This window comes from Xenopus tropicalis, chromosome 2 (genome assembly GCF_000004195.4).
Source record: "Xenopus tropicalis strain Nigerian chromosome 2, UCB_Xtro_10.0, whole genome shotgun sequence".
NCBI lineage: Eukaryota > Metazoa > Chordata > Amphibia > Anura > Pipidae > Xenopus > Xenopus tropicalis.
This window is the reverse complement of record NC_030678.2, coordinates 124837171-124845706: the sequence shown is the minus strand read 5'-3', so window position 1 is coordinate 124845706 and position 8536 is coordinate 124837171.

Here is an 8536-nt window from a genome sequence, read left to right as displayed (position 1 = left end):
TTACTGTTGGAATTTTCTGTGAACTTTATTCACTACTAAGTGATAGAAAAGGGACAAATGAAACACTTTAATTGTGACCCACAGTAGATGTTACTGTTTCTATCTATATTTACTTTAGGCTCCATTTGCAAAGCATTCATTCTAGGAAAGTATCTTGAGACACTCCTCTAACTGCCTGTTTATAAAGTTTTGAAACATTTTCAAAAGTCCAGGGGATGTAGAGGTCAATTCTAGACCAGAAACTTCAAGTCCTAACCTGTAACTAAAATGCCATTATGTTACCGAATTAAAAAAATATTAATAGGTATGAAAACTTCAATCTTGTTTCAATAATTTAAAAAACAGTTTTTTTTACCTTCACATAGGAAATAATGTAATTTGGTATGTCTGACCTGGAGTTTACACACAGGGGCATATTTATCATGCTGTGTAAAATGATTTATAAAATGTTTCTTAGGATAAATAACATTTAAAAAGCTGTTTTAAAATAAATAATGTTTATCAAGTTGTTTATTTTATGCCACTATTTTGCTCCATTTATTTACATGACTTCAGACCTTGTGTCTTGCATAAGTCACTAAAATCATGGGAAAAACTAGGTAAGTTCCAAGAAAAGTAATTCAATAAAATAAAGCTTAAAAAGTGACAAAAGATGATCTTCAGATAATTTTTTGAAGAGGCCAGATTTTTACACGAAGTAGTGCAAAGAAAAATTGTCACATATCTCTGCTCTCAAAAACGAAGCACAGAGACCTGCATTTGTTCTACAGAGTGTTGCCTGTGCTCAGCAGTGCTGTATTAATGAAGGTTGGGGGAAGGCACATGTGCATCTGAATGGTGCCTAAGTTAGGGAGCACAGGCAGGCATTTACTTACCACCTGTCCTATGGCTAAAGTTTGGAGTCTGGACCAAGAAATTGCAGGAACTTGCATATAGACATACTTTATTACTAGCACAGGCAGATTAACTAGGCAAGAAGATAGAGTAGGTACAGTAACACCTAGGGCCCGATTTACTAATCCATGAATGGATCAAAAGCGTCCGAATGCGTTTTTTCACAATGATCGGTATTTTGAGATTTTTTCGCCGCCGTCGCGGCTTTTTCGTAAATTGTCGCGACTTTTTCGTAGCCCTTACAACTTGCCCGAAGTGTCGCGACTTTTTCGTAGCCATCGCGAAAAAATCGTAAAGGCTTGCCCGCTGTTTACTAGTGCTCAATACGAAAAAGTTGCGACAATTCGCGCGTCGTAACGGCTACGAAAAAGTTGCGTCAATTTGCGCGCGTCGTAACGGCTACGAAAAAATCGCAAAAAATATGAACAAGTCGCAAAATGTTCGTTTCCAATCCGATTTTTTCCCATTCGGGATTCGGATTCGTGGATTAGTAAATCAGCCCCTTAGAATAAACAGGGTAAAGAGACATATAATGGAATGGTGCAATGCAATGCAGGCTAATTCTAAGCTACTTTTAAATAGGTAGATGTCCATCCTCTCACATCTCTACAATTTAGCATTTTTATAGAAAACAAAAGATGTAATCTTTACATATTAGAATATGATTTTACCTGTGGATTTTCTTTACAAAAATCTGTATTAAAAAACAATGTATGCACTTCAAACTGCAGTAAAATCTGATCACGTAACCCTGAAAACTATCCCATATCTTCAGTACAAATGACTGCATATGTTATTACAATAACACACGTGTGATATTTCAGTTATGCATGAAGATACAGGATTCTGATTGCAGAATGTACATCTAAAAATGACATTGGCTTGACAATGAGATAGTGATATATTCCTTGGAGATCACCAAAGTGCTTTCAAAACATCTGCTGCATAAACTACAAATAGCAAATTGAGCAGATATTGAGTACAGTGCACTGAAAGAAACTAACTGTAAAATGAAAATAAAACACATAACCTTAATAAGGTGTGAAATGAATTTGAAGATTGTTTATTATTGACAAGAAGACATTTCTCAAGATCAAGGGACTAGATTTTATATGCTATAAAAAGGAGACTCGTCGTCTTATTAAAACATTTCTCTTTTTTTTACATTTTGTATGAAATATTTTTGGCAGTGTGACAAAACACTTTGGGCCTTATATACCAGGGCATTTTTACACCAATGTAGTAAACCAAAATGTCACCAAATATCTTGTAAATATGATTTATTTTATTACTATTATTATTATCACTATTAGTAAGTTAGAAACTAAAATCAAATTAAATTGGTTGCTATGAGATACTGCACTGCTGAAAATGCCCAGTACTTCTAAATGAGTTGTAGTGTTTATTAGTGTCAAAACCTCATCACTTGAAAGGCTTTAAATGTTCTTGAGATGTTCTATGAATATCAGTATCCCATATAGACTCATGCTGAAAAAGTGTTTGTGTGTGTAGGAATATTCAGGCATATGTATAGAAATATTCAGGCATTTAACCAACTCATCAATGACCAGGAGCCCCAATTACCTAGAAGTTGGCATCCTATGCTATCATCAAAGCTCTAAGAAGTAGCAATTGATTCCTTAAAATTATATATATATATATATATATATATATATATATATATATATATATATATATATATATATATATATATATATATATATATATAAATATATACAGGTATAGGACCCATTAGCCAGAATGCTCGGGACCAAGGGTATTCCGGATAAGGGGTCTTTCTGTAATTTGGAACTCCATCCCTTAAGTCTACTAAAAATCAATAAAACATGAATTAAACCCAATAGGATTGTTTTGCATCCAATAAAGATTAATTATATCTTAGTTGGGATCAATTACAAGGTACTGTTGTATTATTACAGAGAAAAAGGAAATCAGTTTTAAAATTCTTTATTATTTAATTAAAATGGAGTCTATGGGAGACAGACTTTCCGTAATTCGGAGCTTTCTGGATAATGGGTTTCCGGATAAGGGATCCCATAACTGTATATATATATATATATATATATATATATTATCCCCTGTGTCCCATGTGTGAATGATGACCAGGGCCCACTTTACCTTTTGAATTGGATATTTGTTGTATTTTTGTATGTAATCTGTATGTTTAGTGTATAGAGTTATTTATTGTGCAGCTTTTTCAGTTCAACATTTTTTGTAAAAAAAAACATTTGTGGAAGTAAGTTTAGTTGAATTTTTAAAAATAAAAATATGAGAAATGTTAGCGTTTTAATAAATCTGCCCCTCTGTGTATCAAAAATGTATTATTCCTGCTTTTTGAAAGAGGAAGATAAAAACAATAGGAAAGAATGTTGTAGTCGAATAACCTGAGACAGTTTGGAAGTTTATGCAAAACTTAATTTTCAAGATTGGTTGAAAACACTTACTTTCATAAATTATTGTAGTCCTTTTCATTAGCATTTATGCATATTATAATGCCCCTTGCAATTATGTTACTTTGAATTACCCACAGTAGCGATATAAATGTTGTAATGCGGCTTCACTGAGACCAGATTCAGTGAGGTCATGAGACTCTTTATTTGTGTTAGGGCAATACATAAATACAGTGCTAAAAAGGCTTTGGCTCATAAATCAGAATACTAAGCACATAAACTCCAAATTTAACAAGAAACTTGGTGAAATAGGGTTTGGCACAAAACGCATAGGACAAGTGGAAATGCTGACTTTTTAATGCAGTAAAATAAAGGATTTTTTTTTTACTTTTGTGACCCATGTGGAATCCTTGAGTGCCTGTAAGCCAATTTTTTGCTTCAAATGTGAGTTTTACTACATTTTACTGTTTCAATGATAAGTAAAGATTTCTCTAAAATGAACAGTGAATGATTTTTTTATTTCCAGCATTCTTGCAATGGCAAAAGTATGAATTCTAATTTCCCTTATGTTACCATTTATAAGTTTTGTCTCCCTTCTGGCATAGTAAATCCTTTTGAGTAGGACCGTAATGATTCTACTAACAGATCCTCCTGTCAGGTTTAAATGAGATAAAATTTATCATGCTTTCTATACAGGAGTTAACTGTCTCATCTTCCTTTAGGCCAACACTGGGAGCCAATGATGTCTGCATCACCTGCTGTTCCTTTAATTTTTCTACCTCCCCTTTTTGTTTTTTTTGGTACAAGATTATATATCTACTGATATGTTATTGTAAGTATGAAACACTACTAAAGTACTGCCAATAACGGATATGATGTGCTGTAACTGTAAAATTATGTTTCTCCTTCTTTTTAGAAGCTATATATACGAACGCAGATACCATCTATCAGCCCTACATGCTATAATGCATGTCATTTACTGTGACATAATGCTGATATATTGAATGTGTGCTCATGGTATGGTTATTCATAACTCATTATATTATTGGATATCTAATTAAAACAGTACATTTTAATGTTGAATGATACTAGCTTTCTTTCTGAGCTGCATGGGGTGCCATGGTAACTGCTGAGGTTTGACTTGAATTTTGTGTCCACAAACTTATTATTAAAAATTATTATATTTGTTAATTTCATTGTTTCCCTAGCCACTGATACCTTTAAATATTATAGAGACACCGGTGAAGCATGTATAATGCATTTATATGTTTTCTGTGTCTTAATATGTGACTATGTTCATTCTAACGAATGTAATATGGGTGCAGGTGTCACTTCCGGTGATGCCACTTCCACCATGCTCGCTGGGTATGGGGTTCTTTGAATTTGGTGCCTAAGCTTACTCTGCAATAGGTATTTAATTTACAAGAGTACAATTGCCTTAATTTAGCATATTCTAATTAGGTTCCAGAAGGGTTCGATTTTGCCGCGTGCTGAAAAATTTTCAACATCCGTATTTACATGACAAAAAGCCACATGATTTTTAGGATTTGGATTCTGTTCGGCCAGGAGCATGGATTCGGTGCATCCCTACTTATTACCCCTTACAAAAGCTTTCCTACCACTGATGTTAAACTAATTGACCTACAACAGTGATAAGCGAATCTGTCCTGCTTTGATTCGCCACAAAATTTGCGAAACTGCTGAAAAATTTGTGAAACAGCAAAAAAATTGCGAAATGCGCTACTGCACTATTATTTTGAAGCATGGGACTTTTTTTGATGCAACTACAACATATCTGATGTGACCACAATTTTTTTGGAGCAGCTTTTTTTATTTTTATTCGACTGCAAAGTTTTGACGTGGCTGCAACTTTTTCCTCACTCTGGGAATTTTTGTCTCGCCAAATTTTTGCTGCAGATTCACAAAAACATTTGCCAATGGCAAAATGCAGAATATCCCAGTGAATTTGCTCCTCACTAGCCTATAGTGATCAGATTGATAATGGGATCTCTTTTTGAATAGTGGCACCACATTAGCAATTTGCCAATCTTTTGGCACCATGTCATGCCAGTAATCCTGAAAAATTAAGTGAAGAGGTTTAGTTATCACAGCACTAAGCTCATTTAATACCCTGCAATGAATACCATCTGGTCATGGATCTTTGTTTACCTTCACATGTTCAAGTTTTTTTTATTTTCTCCAGAGTATACTTACTAAAATTTGGATTCATTTTACTCCTTGCTGCTCTACCCTTTTCCATCTCTATTAATACACAGTTCTATTATTACTCCCATTGTCTGTGGCTTCCATGACTACTGGTTTCATGCCCAGTGTCTTGGTTTAACCATATGCAACATTTTTGTATGTTTTAACATTTCTTTACATTACTCTCCCCTTTTGCTTTCTGTGCAACTTTACTAAATAAAAAGGAAATAAAAGAATTTACTGCAAAGAAACTTTTCATACAACATTGTGCATACCTGTTTTGGCAATATGTATAAATACTCCTGTAACTATGAAGATAAAGTGTAATTCAAACCTAAAAGGTACAAAAAATGGCAGGATCATAATGCATACATACAGTAATAGAATGCAAATAAGTACAATAAATCAGTAAATAAATATACAGTTAAAAAAAATCCCCTACAAGAGAGATGCTAGTTAGTTTAACTTAAAGCCAAAGTCAATTTTAATGTTCTAATCTGGGGGCAATTCATTTTATCTAGTTGCATTTTGAAACATAAAAAACCCCTTTGTAATATTATTTTTTTTTTCATGTTATACTGTGGTACAAGTTTATATTGATCTTACATTTTTCCATAGTTTTCACACTTTTTTTTTTATAATGGATATTTTTAAATTTCTTTTTAAACATACATGACTTAATAAAAATAGTAAGAAAGTATATACTTTTTTGGAGTTTTCTAATCATAATAGTTGATGCACATTATTCTGCTTCAGTTCAACAACAAGAACAGCATTTTAAAAGAGTTAAGTATTACTCAAGAGGATTTATGTGTAATTTTGCATGTTTTTTCAAGTATTCAGCCTGACTGAACCTTCTCCCTCTTCGTTTATAAAAGTTCTCTTTGAAACTATATAACTGAATGGAACAAATGACAGAACACTCCTGATGGATATATTTGAAGATCATATTTCAATGACATTTTATCAAATTTATACTCAGCTGAAATACAGAATTATACATTCAGTCATGTTTTCATTTTGGAGTCCTTGGAAGATGTGAAGTTACTGTGATGGGGTTGCTGAACTTAAACTGTTGCCAGCAGGCAGATTGCATGAGCAGCATCCTAAACAGACAGTCAAAAAGCATCTTGTATGTTTAATTGAAAGCCAAACTGAGTTCATGTTGGGTAATCCAGGTGAAGAGTTTAATCTTGCACTCCCTTTTAGCAGCATTTTCTAGTTGTGCCTATGTTCCCTTGGTGCCTAGCGTTATCATATACCCTGGATAATTGAATAAGTAGGAACCACACACATGCTTAAATCTCCAGACACAGACACAGACACAACAAGTTAAAGAAGAAAATACAATGAAGCATTAGGACTGTACCTAAACCTATGGCTAGAATAAAAGGCTAAAAACACATTTTTGCAGTGCATGTGATTTTTACTTTATAATTATGTAAGATTCATATTGGGTAACACACACTTCCTGGGTATAACAAAATGTTCTGGGTTAAAAGAGGAATGAAAAAACATTGCCTGATTCCAGCTGTTCAGATACTGTCTCTTTAATCCCTTTTTGAATATACATTTTTTAGAAGCTTGAACACATGTCCATGTAGTTGTTATTTATTCTTGTTATTAATATATTTTTTTTCCTTTCATTTTCTCCCTTGATTTTAGTATACAGTGATTGAACTTTTACCCCCTATGTATTAAAAGGCACAACATTTGCCCAGGAGTAGTAACCCATACAAACCAATATGATGTTTGCTTTAAACAAGTGACCATGAAATGCTACCTGCTGATTGGTTGCTATAAATAATAAGAAGTGTAGCAAACTTTCCACCTCCATTCTTCTAATCTGAATGTCTGGATAAAGGATCAGAGAGTTTATTACATGGTCCCATTATACATTTATACACATAGTTATATAGTAAATATGATTATTTCTCTTTAAGTGCCTCTTCTCCATGGTAAATAACCCCCATTTGGCCAGTCTTTCTTCATAACTGAGACTTTCCATACCCTTAACCACCCTAGTTACCCCTCTCTGGACCCTTTCTAATTCAATAATATCCCATTTGAGCACTGGAGACCAAAACTGCATGGCATATTCTAGATGGGTACTACTGAACCTGAATATTATATCCAAATAAAACTATTGGGTGATGGACATACCAAATACATTTGGCAAGTGCTCTTTGTGTAACATGAAGGTTGGGGGCCCGCTCCTTTGAAGACACTTGCTTTTCTGGTCCTGGTCTGTCTGTTGGTGTTTTGCTGGCGCTGTGCGCAGTACAATGATTCATTTGGATATTCTGCATCAGTTCCAAAGAAACCCACGTGTGTGACTGCACAATGAATACCTAAAATGGTCATCTACATTGACTTTTGAAGTGGAAATGATAAGTATAATTGTTATATATATTTATATATATAGATAAAATTAACAAAAGGAGCCCTCCCTACAAACAATCAACTGCCCCAGGTGCTGGCCAGAAGTTTATGTAAATGAAGAACAGAGTGCTGCACACACAGGGACTTTAAAAAAGAGCAAAAAATCTTTATTAATCCAACGTTTCAAACACTAAATGTGTTCTTCTTCAGGGACAAACCAAAAGACTGTGCACAAACACCCCCCTTAAATAGCCCACTACAAAAAAAGGCGCCAAAATCTACTGTCCATAACCATGGAAACCACTTGTGTAGATCAAACATGAAAAGAGAGTGTAACAAATCCTCCAGACACTTATTGCTGTAGTGAAACATAAGTATAACACACAAATGTAGCAAAAATACAGGTAGCATTTCAGGCGCAAATTGTATCATGTCAAGATATCAGCCAGAGTGGAACAAAATCAGCAGAAAAAACAAAAACCCAAAAGAAAAATCTACCCGATCCATACTACCAAACAGAGTTAAATAAGCCAGGAGCCCATGGTAACCACTGGTACCAGTAAGTAGAAACGTCATTATATATACACAAATGCGCAAAAAATTCTTCAATCTGCAATCTGAGATTTACATCGCATTATCCTTGA